This window comes from Pteronotus mesoamericanus, unplaced genomic scaffold, assembly GCF_021234165.1.
Source record: "Pteronotus mesoamericanus isolate MK-2021 breed Mesoamerican mustached bat unplaced genomic scaffold, CSHL_Meso_final contig_26, whole genome shotgun sequence".
NCBI classification, from domain to species: Eukaryota; Metazoa; Chordata; class Mammalia; order Chiroptera; family Mormoopidae; genus Pteronotus; species Pteronotus mesoamericanus.
In genome coordinates this window covers 5,371,222-5,386,983 of record NW_026555109.1, presented here as the reverse complement: position 1 = coordinate 5,386,983, position 15,762 = coordinate 5,371,222, and the positions used below count along the sequence as shown (strand labels likewise).

The 15,762-nt window shown below is 36.9% G+C and overlaps 1 long non-coding RNA gene across 1 annotated transcript in view; it reads right to left on the bottom strand.

Annotated features, from left to right (window-relative positions):
• Window positions 1-5,641: 5,641 nt before the first annotated feature.
• The window catches only part of LOC129071203 (uncharacterized), a 40,752-nt gene continuing 30,631 nt past the window's right edge, over window positions 5,642-15,762 (bottom strand). The window contains exons 2-3 of the long non-coding RNA XR_008529220.1: window positions 6,918-7,002; window positions 5,642-6,823 (exon numbers count right to left, since the gene is read on the bottom strand). This is a non-coding gene — a long non-coding RNA (uncharacterized LOC129071203). The remainder of the gene's footprint in view (window positions 6,824-6,917; window positions 7,003-15,762) is intronic.

Here is a 15,762-nt window from a genome sequence, read left to right as displayed (position 1 = left end):
GTCATGTTGATAGTATACACTCTTGATATGATTTGATGAGAATAGCACTTCACCTCTGTGATAATCCTCTCAAAAATCCATAACTTTAATCTAACCATGAGAAAAACATCATACATATCCTAACTGAAATATGAGTACTTGACCAGTACTCCTCAAAACTCTTAAGGCCATCAAAAATGACAAAAGTCTGAAAAACTGTCACAACCAAGAGGAGTCCAAAGAGACATAACAAATAAAGATGATGTGGCATCTTAGATGAAACTCTGGCATAGAAGAAGGACATTTGGGTTAAAACTAAGGAAATCTGAATAAACTATGGAATATAGTAATAATAATGTCTTATTGTTGGTTCATTAATTGTAACAAATGTATCACAGTAATTTGAGATGTTAATGATTATAGAGAAACTGGGTAGAAATAACTTGGGAAATAATTGAATTATCTTCCCAAGTTTCTGTTAATCTAAAATTGTTCCAAAGATTAGGTTTCTATTGGGGAAAAAAAAATGGCCCTTGCTAAACAGTTCTCTCCCATTCCTTGCACAGAAAGTGCTGATTGCCTTCTGTCATAGTGGTCATGCTGGGCAGGCTCAGCCAGAAGTAGACATGTTTCTGTATTTGAATTGAGTGGAGTATGGGCTCCACAATTTGCAATCACATCTCCATGCTAATAAAACCCACTTCCTTCCTGCATTCCCTTCTGTTCATGCACAATCATCAGCCAGCTCCTTGAATTCAATACTTCAAAGTCAGCCTCTCCTAATTCTGCCCCATTTTCTAAGGCCAGTTGCTTTTAACTCATGTTTTATTTCAAATCCAGTATTTTGACTCAATACCACTGTATTTGTTGAGATCCTCAGCACACAGCATCCACACACATTTATAGTTTTCCCAGCCTCCAGCTTCTCTCCAGTTTCAATCAGTCCTCCAACATCGCCAGAATTAGCTTCTCCAAAAAGGTATTTGAGGAAGGGCAACCCCTGCTTAAAATTCTCCCACTCCTTTCCCATAGTATGCATACATACTAGCATGGATAGAAGGTTCTTATGCTCTAAACCAAACCCACATTTCCTCTTCCCTTTCTACCCCTTCCTCTGATACACCTTATATCGCAGTCATACAAGGCTGCCATTGTACTTTCACAAATACATCCTGAGTTCTCAGAACTTCATGCCTTAGTAGGTCCTGAGAGGTCTGTCAGGAATGCCCATGTTATCCCCTCCCTCTCTTTCCTCAGTTGGTGAACACCTCATTCCACAAACCTCATCTCAAAGGTTTCTTCTCAAAGCTTTCTCTGACCCCAAAGCAAAGATCCTCCTTTATAGCACTGTTCATGTGTGATTGCATTGATTTCCACAAAATAGTCTCTCATGCATGAGGCTGCCTGCCACACATTTGTGTCATCCATGCCTACAACAATACCTTTTGTATGGTGGGTACTCAATAAACATATGCTGGATACTTCCACTCAATGACTCCTCACAGCCCTTAAAAACCACACTCCCAGAAGCCCCTTTTTACCCTCATCATGGATGACCACCTCCTTCCCCCATCAGAACCTTCTTTTAAAGATGACTTTGTCCCTGTTCCTTCAGCTGCTGGTCAGCCAGGACTTTCTGCAGCAAGAGTCAGCAGAATTAGAAAATAAATGGCACCCTGAGCTTAGCCACAGGCAGAAGTGCAAGAGGCAACCAAACTGGTGACTGCCTCTCTCCTGTTAATTAAATATGTCTTTTTGTCATTGTTATATCCTGCTGACTCAAGATGAAGCAGCTGCAGCTATCCAGGAGGAAACAGAAGCTGCTTTTCCTAATAACTAAAGCATCTCATTGCTTTCTCTCTGACTAATCAGTTACAGATTCTAGCAGAGAGTAAGAGAGTGCTCCCTGACCAGTCCCAAGCCCATAGGCTGGGGTCCTACTAGCCTAAATAACATGTGAGTCTTTTCATGACCCTCAGAGTCTATGAAATGCTTCTCCAAAGTAGGTAGAGATACCATTAGAAACATTGGTTCAAAAAATGAATAATAAATCACTTAGAAACCAAATTAATAAGAGGAAATTATAAAGTAAATTTCCTCAAGTAAATTATACAAAATTCAAATATGTTCACAAGAGTTGGTATTAAAAAGTAAGCTTTGGTGTCAGCCTCTGGTCAAGATGGAGGTATGGGTAAATGCAGCTAGTCTCTTCACACAGCCACAGCAAAAGCTACACAACTAAGCTACAAAACAATGGCCCTAGCTGGTGTGGCTCAGTGGATTGAGCACTGGCCTGCAAACCAAAGGGTTGCTGGTTCCATTTCCAGTGGAGGGCACATACCTGGGTTGCAGGCCAGGTCCCCAGCAGGGGGCGCACAAGATGTAACCACACATTGATGTTTCTCTCCCTCTCTTTCTCCTTCCTTTCCCCTCTCTAAAAAAATAAATAAATAAAATCTAAAAAAAAAGACCCTGAGTTGTCAGAATATTGAGCTGTATGGAAGACCAAGAACCAATGAATTAAGGAACTTACATTCATCCAGATGATTGGGAGGGGCTGAGATGTGGAAACGTGAGAAAATGTGTGGGGATGTGGAGACATGGAGATGTGGAATGGGCAGTCCCATGCTCAAGTGTGGCAGACAAAAATCGGGAGAAATATCTTGGTAGTAAGAAATCCCAGCCCCACACCAGACCCAGGGTTCCAGTGCGAGGAAGATAAGTCCCCATAACTCCTGGCTATAAAAAGCAGTGGGGGTCAGGGCAGCGGAAGAAACTGGGGGATTCTCAGGCATCTCCTCTTAAAGGGCCCACAATAGACTTAGGACTTATGCTGACTCACTCCCTTTGGGCTCCAGCACCAGAGCAGCAGCCGGAAGGGCGCCAGTGGCATGCAGAGAAAAACTGAAGTGTCTGGCATCAGGGCAAGAGCTAGGGGACAGCTTCTTCCTGACAAAACTCCAGAGGCCAGGCAGCAGCATCGTCCCTTTTCTGAGCCCTCCCCCACACAGAGTCGCAGAGCAGTAACACCACATAGGAGATTCTATCAACCTCATTCACACGGATTGCCCTGCCTGGCAATTATCTAAGACTCTGCCCAATCCAACTTACCTGAGCTTTTTTCTACAATTGACCATACTACTAAGACAAAGAGTCAAGGCAGCTGTACCTAGTACACAGAAACAAATACAAGGAGGCTGCCAAAATGAGGAGTCAAAGAAACATAACCCAAATGAAGGAACAGAACAAAACTCCAGAAAAAAAACTAAGCAAAAGAGCCATAAGCAATCTATGAGATACAGAGTTCAAAATATTGGTTATTAGGATGCTCAACAAACTCATTGGGTATTTCATTGGGTTCATTGGGTAACCCAGGCAGGAATAAAGGTTACAATAATGAAATAAAGAAACATTTACAGGGAACCAACATTAGAGTAGATGAAGCCAAGAATCAAATCAATGATTTGGAGCATAAGGAAAAAAAAACATTCAGCCAGAACAGCAAGAAGAAAAATGAATCCAAAAAAATGAGAGCAAGCTAAGGAGCACCTGGGACATCGTCAACCAACATCTGAATCATAGGAGTGCTAGAAGGAAAAGAAGATCAAGAAATTGAAAATTTATTTTAAAAAAATAAGGAAAGAAAACTTCCCCAACTTGGTGAAGGAAGTAAACATACAAGTCCAGGAAGATCAGAGAGTCACAAACAAGATAGACACAAAGAGGGCCACAGCAAGATGCATCATAATTAAAATGTCAAAGATTAAATAAAGAGAGAATCTTAAAAGCAGCAAGAGAAATGCAGACAATTGGCTACAAAGGAGTTCCCATAAGACTGTCAACTGATCTCTCAAAAGAAACTTCTCAGGTAAGAAGGGACTGACAAGAAGTATTCAAAATTATGTAAAGCAAGGACCTACAACCAAGATTACTCTATGCAGCAAAACTATCATTTAGAATTGAAGCACAGATAAAGTTCTTCCAAGACAAGGTAAAGCTAAAGGAATTCATCATCACCAAGCCATTATTATATGAAATGTTAAAGGAACTTTTTTAAGAAAAAGAAGATAAAACTATGAACATTAAAATTGTAATAAATGTGCAATTATCAACAATTGAATGTAAAAATCAAACTAAGCAAACTAACAGAACAGAAACAAAATAATGATATGGAGATCATTTGGAGGGTTATCAGTTGGGAGGGGAAGGGGGAGAATGGGAGTAAATGTTCAGGGATTAAGAAGTACAAATTGATAGATACAGAATAGACAGGAGGAGGTTAAGAATAGTATAGGAAATGGAGTAGCCAAAGAAGTTATATGCATGACCTATGGACATGAACCAAGGGGGGGATTGCCAGAGGGAATGTGGGGTACTAGATAGAGGGGAAGAAGGAGGAAAAATGGGACAACTGTAATAGAATAATCAATAAAATATATTTTAAACAAAAGATTGGGCACCTTGGAGGCTACCCAGTTCAGTGTTCTATCCAATGTTTGGATAGTTCATCCAATGCTTATGTGTGCCACAGCATCCTCCTAGAGCACTTCTTATAATGTGCATTTGAGTTAAAGAAAAATGAAAATCAAAATAGGAGAAAAAGTTCTACTGTGCTACTCCTCAGAGACCACAATGTGACACAAAGGCAAAACTTAAAAAAGCATCCCATCAAATTCACAGAGCCAGAAAGATCAGAGGTTAGTGGTTGCCTAGGACTGGGGGTGGGGGGAAGGGGTATGAAAAAAACTAGAGAGTGACTTCTAAAGTGCACAGGGTTTCTTTTTTGGTAATAGAAATGTTCTAAAAATTGATGGCAGTGATGGTTGTACAAATCTGTGAGTATACTAAAACCTACTAAACTGTACATTTTGAAACAGATGGAACGAGTTATAATCAATAAAGCTGCTACCAAAAAAGATTTTTTTAAAAAAGTAAGCTTAAAATTGGCCCCAACTACTGAACAGCAAATGAAAATCAAAGCTATCTTCACAGATTATTTTCCAAAGTTTTTTTTTAGAACTCTATATTTTATCACACTAAAGTCATTTATTTTTTTGTACAGTTTATCTAATAATTTGAATTATAGAGCATATGAGTTTTTCTCCTTGTTTTTGTTTTTTATATATATTATCTCCTCTTTTAAGTGGTCATTCTTCTCTTTTAAACATGTTTATTGATTTTAGAGAGAATGGAAAGAAGAGGGAAGAAACATCAATGTGAGAGAGAACATCAATTGGTGGCCTCCCATACGCACCCCAACTGGGGATCAAACCCACAACCTAGGTATGTGCCCTGACCAGGTATTGAACCCCTAACATTTTGGTGTATGGGATGATGCTCCAACCAACTGAGTCACACTGGCCAGGGCAATAGTCATCCTTATTCTTTAATACACATAAAGCCACTGATGAGGGATGGAGCTGGGGGTAAAGATTGGCACCATATTACTAGAGGCCAGCACTCATATTTGGCACCCAGCTATATTGCATATCAGTAAAATTCTTCCCTTGATAAAGGATACTAATATTTTTCCATTGGAACCTAAACCTGTTCCCTGTAATCCTGATAACACTTAAGGTGGTTCTGTACTGAAATGCAGTGAGCATTAAAGGTCAACATTTCTCTTAACAAGTCCTTATCAAATTTTACTTAAAAGCATGCAAATGTCAAAAGTAACTGATATGTTAATAAAAATAAAAATCAAAATAAAAAGCTTTTTTATTTCAATACACTCTGTATTTGATCATTAGATAGCAGTGATGTAAAAAGTTTTCCCCTTTTTTTTGGTCTCCAAACTAATATTTGCAACTGAGCTAGCAGCTGATAATAGAGAGTATGAAAATTTGGGCTGAAATTAAAATGCCAAAATTGGATCTTCTGGATAATGAGAAACTGATTACCTCTATTACTGAAGAGGAAATGAAAACAGCAATAGAGAAATTTACAAGTAGCCAGCCTCCTGTGACGATGAGTACCAACTGGAATAGGATAAAGCATTTGAGGTAGAATCAAAAGATCTGTTATGCAGGATTTATGGGAACTGTCTACTTATGAGACCCATGAAAGCCCCAACACAAAAGCCTTTGTTCTTATAATCTGTCAAATGTACCAACATTGGTGCTGTTTGTTAATTAATTGCACTGTAAAAGAAAGAAGCCTTCCAGGTAGAAAACCAGATAAAATAATTCAGGTTGAGCTTGGTGGTTGTTTCTTGCATGACTGCACTTATTATATGTGCCAAATTTCTAATTTACAAGTGCTAGCAAATAGATTTAGACCTTCCTATGATAGGAATTTATGAATTTGCACACTGTCATTTAAAAGAAGAATATTTACAAAGGTGTTTAAACAAATTTCACTTTCAAGAACTTTAGTAAATGGAATATAAGGCATGAACCTCTCTGTGAGTACTTCAGTTACCAGTAAGAGTGCTCCTTTATCCCTGGGAAAAAATATGTGGTTTACAGATGACTTTTTGCTTCATTTTATCTGTTAACAAAAGTTTATGTTCAATTCAATAGAGAAGTGATTCAAGGCAAAAGTTAAAAGTTGACCATCCTTGGTAACTGTGTACTTCATTTTATAGTAATGCATTTATTCCACTTTTCAAATTAGTTTTAAAACTTCACTCATCAAAATCACCAGAATATATAAGTAAACACTTAACAACAATAACAAAAGACATGAAGCAAATTTCCTTAATAGTACTTAAAAAATGGTAAAGAATAAAATCCAAATCTCATCACCTACAGGTAACTCTGACAGACAATATCCAAACATTCTGTTAAAACTTTGCTGTTGGTTGCTCATTTATTTTTTTTCTCAAACAACAGTCCCACATTGCCTGTGGATGAAGGAAAAGAGAAAATTTTGTGTTATTTCAGTTGCTCCTGAAATCATTCAATGAACAATACAAATATACACTTCACAGCATATACCTGAAAAGGACTTGGTTATGGTGACATCATAGTCTCTCCCTCATTTTTCATCACTCACTTTTTGTTCTGCTTGATCCAGAAAACCCTTAATGCAGATGAACAATTCAGAATTCAGGTTTCACTTAAGGCAAGATTTCCCAAACTAATAGCTTATTTGACCCAAAACTTGTTTTCCCTTTCCCTCTTTTACAATTAAGAAATTCTACTTCCAATGAAGTAAAAGGTAACTAACATATTAAAAAGTCAGGAATTAGCACCCTCAGGTTCACTTCAGCATTATTTACAATAGACATAACATGGAAGAAACCTAATTTTCCATGAATATATGAATGGATAAAGAAAATGTGGTATGTATATACAAGGTGAGGCAAAACTAGGTTTACAGTTGTTCATATGGAAAATAATACAATAATTAATAAAAATAATACAAGATTAAACTGTTTCACTTACAACTGTAAACCTACTTTTGCCCCACATATAATGGAATAGTATTTAATTATAAAGAAGAAGGAAATGTTGCCATTTGTGACAACATGTCTGGACCTTTAGGTCATTATGCTAAGTGAAATAAGCCAGGCAGAGAAAGACAAATACTGTATGTTCTCACTTATGTGTGAAATCTAAGTAAACAAACAAAAAAATGAAAAATCACAGATAAAGAGAACAGATTGGTGGTTGCTAGAGGCAGGGGTGGGAGTGGGCAAAACGAGTTATAGTGGTCAAAAGGTACAAACTTCCAGTTACAGTATGGCAACTATAGCACTAACTCTGTATTGTGTATTTGAAGAAAGCTAACAAGTAGATCTTAAAAGTTCTCATAATAATAAAAAAAACTGTAACTACTCCATGGTGATAGATGTTAACTAGATCTATTGCAATACTCATTTTGCAATATACACAAATATCAAAACATTATGTCCTATACCTGAAACTAACATAATGTTTTATATCAATCATATCTCAATTAAAAAAGTCAAGAATTAGTAACACTGGATATACTTAAGGGTATACTAAGTACACTTACTAAAAGAATCTTTTAGAACATTAACAATTTTGTTATAATACATATTTGACTTATAAACTGATTTTTTGACAACTTCTTGTCCTCATTTTGCATGTGAAATTAACATCTCTATTTTTTCAAATAGCAAAACTGGCAAAATAAAGAACCATTGTAGACTTTTATGATTATAGGAATATATTGCTATTGCTCTTTGCCAAAACTATAATATTACTGGAGAAGTTGTAACAAGAAACAAATTGCTGAGGAAGCTATTAACTATTTAGTATTTCCAGCCCATATGGAAATACTAATAATATGTATTCATGAGGATATGACAGGTATATTTAGTAGGAGACTAATATTTTCTCAGTGTAAGTTGAGGTGGTTTTTTGTTTTGTTTTTAGTGTTTTGGTCAGATTCCCATAAACACCAATGCCTTTCAGAGTTAGTACAGTTAGGTCTTTCTTGTGATATATCTGTGTTTGGAGGATTGCATTCCAGAACCATTTATTATGGTTATGAGAGCTATTTCAGCAGATTGGCTAACCTATCTAAGAAGAAGTATGTGTCCATAGAATGGGAACAGACCATGACTTAAGGTGTAGCCAGCTTTTTTAAAATGTTTAGGGTTTTATTAGAGGCAGGGGTGGGATTTGGGCTCCACACTTGCCACCCAGAATTATCGAGCTCCAGAGCCTATTGAGCCAGACTCCAAACCTAGAGTCAGACTAAAAGGATTAAAATAAGGGTGAAAGCAGACATAGGAGGGCTATGATCAAATAGGAAATGTTGATGTATGTGTTTGTGTGTGTGTGTGTGTGTGTGTACAGCATCTGTGCTTAACTCTGTCAAAGAGGTGGAAATGTCAGAAGAGGTAACAACTGAGCTACACCTTCAAAAGTGACTAGGAGAATGTCTTATGAGTAAGGACATCTCATAAGAAAGGAATAAGGAGAAGTGTAAAGACACAGAGGTTGAGAAAGCCCTTCCAATTGAGGGACAGTGATATTCAATGCGGCTGGATTATAACATGCAAGGTGGGGAAGGTAGTGGTATAATGTACATAAATTTGTGATATTTCTCCTGGGAGATATGAATTATTCTGAAAGAGCATCCTCCAGGACAGGCTTAGAGTTACTAGGCAGATCATGTGACCATTTAGGTTCCGAAAGGGTGACTTTGGAGAGCAGAATGGTATGTCAGCCCAGATTGTGGCTCAGATTCTGGAAGACACTGCCAGTATTCACATCTTAGGTATGCTCTGTTCCAGCTTTGTGACCTTAGACATGTTACTTATTCATCTGTAAAATGGGAATAGTCACAGGATCTATGTTAGCATTATTGTGAAATTAAATGAGTTCATTATTTGTAAAGCATTTTGCATGAACCTAGCAAAGAGTAAGCATTACCTAAATGCTTAGTAAATAAAATAGTGCTTGCAGCAATTAGTGCACTAGCTCTTTATCAAGAAAACCTGTTCTGGATTCCAGGCCTGAAGGTACCTATTTTTTACAAAAAGATACTCAAAGGATCATTGAAGTCTCTGACTCTGGAATCTTAAACCAATTACTTGCTTCAGGGAAGAATTCCAGTCTTGACACAGATAATAATTGAATTGAGCCTTATGTAACAAATTATGGGGTTCATCTCAAAAGTGGTAAGTATCAGGCTCTCCAACAGAAACTGAATGTGAGTCTCTTGGTTTGATTTAGTGGACAGGCAGAAAAAAAAGGCAGCAGACAGATGATTCTCAAGCAAAGCCAAGAGACTTTTTTCCCCAAAGGGCTCTCTGAAAAGCAATTATTCCTTTTTATAGTTTCTCCAAAAAGAAATACAAGGTTATTAAGAACACTTTTTAATTCACATAGCTTAGATATTTTGGGGTAACTATATGTCATAATTACTGAGTTATATGTCCAGGTTGCATATAAAATAAATTGTTGTATGTAGAAGAACAAATGAAAAATGAACTATAATATTCCTTATAATTGCAAAAATATTAAAAATTTAGAGGAACACTTTGCATTGCACTTTGTCTTCAACTTAAACCTGTGTGACATAAGGGTCATCCAACTTCATTTATATAAGTAGAAGTATAGGATCAAGTGAGACAATTTGCTTGCTAAATTTTTTTAGATTTATATTGCTAACTACCGACCTCTATTCAAAATAATGAAAAAGAAAGTATACCAATTTCATCATAAAATAAATGCATATATGCATGTAATCAACAGACAACACTGACTTTTAAATTTAATTGTACTACTTAATATGTCAGGATGAACATTTATTAAAATTGATAGTTATAGTTAGTAATTTTAGAATAAAAATCTCTTACAGATGTGTACAACCTAGACACTTAACATTTCTTTAAAATGCAAGTTAATCTGAATGTTTCAGCATATATGTTTCACATCACACCATCTCTCCTTCCTAAATAAAAATTTACCTATAAAAATAATGGGTTACAAAACCTAGATAAAATATAACTTGTATGTAATTTGGGCTGGGTGGAAGCCATGAAAGTCTATTACCTTTATATATGATATCTAGAGAAATGAATGCATCAGAAAATCTTTCATTTAGTTAACAAATAAATTGTTTTTTGAAAAAAATAAAGTCAGGAAAATAAAAAAGAAGAATCCTCTATAGAAGAGACTAACAAAAGGCTTCTGATGTCACAAATTATATATTCATTCAATATAACTGTTCTCCCTAGCGGGACTTCTAAAAGGTTCAGTATAAATTTTTTAGAAGTTTGTTTCATGTAAGCATCACCACATATGCCAAATGATCCATTAAGGATGCTCCAATATACCTTAAAGAGTTTTGAGTTAAACACTTAGAGTATCGTGGCCTAAAACACTAAGAAAATACACAGCTCGATTTCATTTGATGTAACTCTGTAGGAAGATATTATCCACAGAACATTTGCTGCATTAATGCAAGCATTTATACAATGCCTTCAGAACTATTTGGATGCTTGTGATCCCACTAAACCAAAGTCTATCTATCTTAAGATTTTGAAAAGTTAGTCAGTTCCCACTATTTACACATGGGATCTGCATATACAGAGCATGAATTATAAACATGCCTAGAGATCTCTGTTTTCACGAAGACTTTCTACCACCAATCCAACCCACTTTCCTGGCCCACACCCCCAAGAATTTCTGTCTTAGGTGTTTCTCAAACTAACAATTTCAGGGTTTAAAGTATGAAGCATTGGAATTTTTCTCCTAGTTATCTTGCTCTTATACGTGCTCTTCCACTGATAGTCAAGTGTCCTGGAAACACCTTTAGACCAGAATAAGTGGTGTGTGCGTTCCTGGAAAGAAAACTGATAGCTGCAAGTCACTGAGAATGTCCTGGACTCAAAACACTGAGCATGTCCTCAAAATGTTCTGCCACATGAGCCCCTGAAATCTGTTCAAAGTCAATAGTGCAAAAACATCCCTGGGGATCTTGAACAAGAGCCATGTTGAGAGAGAGAAATATTTGATATTCAAGAGGGCAAAGCAAAAGGTGCATGTCTTAAAGGTATTTATTTCTTGAAGGAATTTTAGACAGCTTACTTTTGTAAAGTACAGTTCCTTCACATTGGTCCTTTTCATTTCCACTCTTACCAGAAATCACCAAACTCAGTTAGGTAAATGGAAAGGAAGCCAAGGAAGGCAGAGACAAATGTATTTAAAAAGTAAATAAATTAATTTAAAAAAAATAAAAAAAAAAAGAACTCAATTGGTCTGAAAGAAGTCAACAGTGATCAGAGATGGCTGTATAGAACAGGTAGGATGTGAGCATTTATCTTTAGGATTTTACATACGTGCAGGAGAGTGAATGATGGCATTCTAAGTGGGTGATAGCAGGGTGAACAAATCATAAAGACAGGAGTTGCTGTGGAGTATTCAAGGAACAGTGAGCACACCAGCTTCACTGTGTGGAAGATCTGTGTTGGGGATAATGAGGTCGGTTGCAGCCAGAGAGGAAAGGCTCTTAAATATTAGCCTCAGAGTGTTGGAATATATCCCACAGAAATTAGAAGTCATTAAAGGCTTTGAGGTCATGAAAACCACACTTCAGGAAGACTGATTTGATAATGATGTGTAAAAGAGATTTGGAAGAACAAGATGAATCATGAAAAACTGGAAAATGGAAAATATCAGTATGACCTCAGCCAAACCTTTCTCTTTAGCTCTATATGTTGACTTAATCTCAGAGGGAGAAACCCAAGTAGAGGAAAAATGAACAACTTCTCTCATCCAGCGTCACTCTCTCCCCACCCCCTAATGCTGTTTCAACCTATCCCCTAGAACAAGCAGCTGGGGAGAATCCCAAGTCCAGTTCTGTGCTCCTCCTCTCTTACTCACTTACTGGAGACATATAACTAGATAAGGAAAAGACTTTCCTTTTAAGGGAACTGGATTCTGCTTAGCTGATAAGGGCCCTTTGAGATTAGTAAATTTCCACCTGGGATGTGGCCAACTAAATACATCTGAATTGCCCTGAATAAAAGGCCTCAGTCTACAGAGGCTCCTTATCAAAGCCACTAATCTTTCTGAGTATTCTTCATGCTATTCACAGTCCTATTGAAGTTTTCTGCCACTTGCCTGTTAAGTCCAGAATGCTGCCTAATGCCACATCAGTCTTGCTGGTCTCATTCCAACCCTCTTTCTAACAAACCTGTGCTCACCTCGGCTTGCTTGACTTTGGTTTGTTTCTCTAACACTGTAGGGTTTCAGTGGCCACAGCAGCTCTGACCCACTTTCCCATAGAGATGCTGTCACCTAAGGAAGTTGCAGCCAACCAGTCATAAGGTGAGAAAGTCTGAAACCCATTAACAGCAACAGAAGGAAAAAGGAAGCATCAAATAAAGCTTGCCTGATTTCTCCTATCAGAAAAGTGGAATTGATAAAGGAATGCAGTAGAAGATAACACAGGTTTTTGAGGAACTTTGTTCCTAGTATAGAAGATAACTCAATAAATATTCTTTTAAAGGAGAAGGTTCATATAAAACAAAGCAAGATTTTAGTCTACATGGAGCTTATGCATTGTCATTAGCCAAAAACCTTCCAAATGATTACTCATTTTAATGCCTTCATAAATCTCTTTCAAAATGTTCCTGAGTATTAACTTCAAGGCCATGTCTGACCAGGATTAGTAAAGCACCATTCACCAGACATCTCTTATCCAAGCTTGGGGTAATGTCTGTGTCAAACCACTTCTCACCATCTCCACTGCTACCCTTTTCAACCACACATGGCTTATTGCAGCATCTACTCATTTGTCAACCACTGCTCACCTCTCACCTACTCTCAACACAACAGTCAGAGGGATCCTTTGAAATCATTGAGCTGTGTTACATTTGTTCTGCTCAAAATGCTCCAGTGGTTTCCTCTTTCACTCAGAAGAAAAAGCTAAGTTCTCTGAATGGCCTGCAAGACCCTACGGATCTGCCCCCATCCTAATCACTCCATCTTCACCTTCTAAGATCTTCCCCTTTGCTCACTGTATTCTAGTCCCACTGTCTGCTATTCTTTTAAAACTCCCAGAATAGACCTCCCCTAGGGGCTTTGCTTTTACTGTTCCTCTGCTAGGAATGTTCTTCCCCAAGATACCCTCATGGCCATCTTCCCTCAATTGTCTTCTTCTCAGTGGGGCCTCTCCTGACCTCTCCACTTAAAAATGAGGCACAACACTCTCACCTAGAACTCCCAGTGCCCCTGACACTGATCTGTTTCTTTTATAACACTTATCACTTTGGTATATCGTCTACTTATTTATTATTTTCAGTGTTAAATGTTGGTTTTATCACACTAGAATGTAAACTCAATGAGAAGAGAGATTTTTCATCTGTTTTGTTATTTAGTTCTAGTGCCTAGAACCATGCCTGGCACCCAATAAATATTTCTTGAATGAGTGTCAGTAAATAATAAGTGAATTTTTTATTGTCAACAGGAGTTTCCTATGTTCAGGTCTTATCCAGAAATAAAAATATAAGACCAGAAGAACTGTGAGTCAGACTACTGAGACGGTTTTCCAAAACTTTGACCTGAGAGAACATATTGGTATTTCTCATTCAGTCACAGCACAACCAAATCTCTAAGAAAACAAAATTATTCATTTTTTTTCCTTTCATCAATTCACCATTTTTTCCTACATCTTTTTCTCAAGAATCTTTGAGTGAAAAGAATTTCAAGTATTACACACTTTACTTCCATTTAAAGATAAAAAGACATGGTTCTTGTTTTCAAGGAGAACACAATCTAGGTAGGATGACTGGAAAGTGATTACATCTGACTAGAGATAAGAGCTGTCTTCCCAGAGGAGGGACATTTGAGCTCAGTCTTGAGAATAAGAACAAGTTTAGCAAGTGAAATATGAGAGGAGAAAATTTCAAATAGAGGGAAGAGAAAGAATTAAGACCTAGAAGCATAAAGGGACAGGAAGCCACTTCAAAGTCTCATAAGACACTTTTATGTATTAATTACAATGGAGTTAAATGACTTTTGAAAAGTATTTTTAAATGAACAAATGTAAAGAACATTATAATTACTTCTATTTTGCAAATGAATTGTACAATCTGTATCTTATTCCTGAGATATCAAAAACAATATAAGATATTAGGGACATTTTCTTTCTGGTTGACCATAGAGAAACTTAATACCAGCATATTGTTTGCTCCTGAATGAACAGGTTGTGACATTGGAAACTCCTCCTCCCTACTTTTGCTATTTTACCAAGTCCCATATTAACTCCTTCACTGACATCATGGACTCTACAGGGTAAAAATGAAGTGCAGGGAAGAGTGTAAAGCCAAAGAAAAATCTAACAACTGCTTGAAACATTTTTTTCCTACTATTCCATTCTGTTTCTACAGTGGCTCATAATTTTGGTAGGTTTTGGACTTTTTTGAGTATTGATGAAAGTTGTGGATATTCCCTCCAGAAAATTGTACATGTGTACCATTGGCCAAAGTTTAATTCAAAGAACAGAATCCACTCAGAAATTGTAGTGTTTATCTTTCCACCCATTACAGTCTGGGAAGGCACACTAGAATGAGAGAAGGAAGTTAAAAAATATAGAAATGGGACAAACAGAAAGCAAGCCTATAAACATCTGCACACATGTAAACATGCATACATGTAAATGTGCCCATGGGCTCCAGGCTCAAAAACTTCTTCATGAAAATAAAGATATTAAAAATGCCAAGCTGGGATGGAAGAAAAAATGGGGAACAAAACACTCTGCATTGAGCACCAAAAAAAAAAAAAAAAAACCGGAATGTAGATATTCTTTCATGTCAGCCTTTCCAGCTTACAAGCCACTCTGCAAAGGCTGAATTGTAAAACCACCAGGAGACTTCAAGATGAGAGGATACAGTCATATCACTTCAGCATCTACTTCCTCATCTGAAAAATGGGTATAATAATAAAACTCTACCCTTTCCACTTCCTGGCATTGCTGTGAAAATCACAAGAGCATATGTGGAAGAGTTCATAAGCTCTTAAGTGCTTACAAATGATAGCGATTATTATTATGTATGATTTGAGCTATAGATCCCCTTTAAGGAATTGATAGTTACTTTAATAACCCACTTGAAAGGAAAAGTTCTTACCTACTGAATTACTCTAATCAATTAATAGTAAAGAGTCCCTAATAAAATCAGCTGCTTCATCATAAGCCCGTAAGTATTATTTGGTTGATCAAGTAGCATTTCCACTAACAGATATCTATTAAATACAGATTAATCAGCAATATTATTAATGAACAAGTATATGTGGATGTGCCAGATGTGCCAGAAGTGCCAGATGTACAAGCAGATTAAGCAAAGGAAACAGGAGC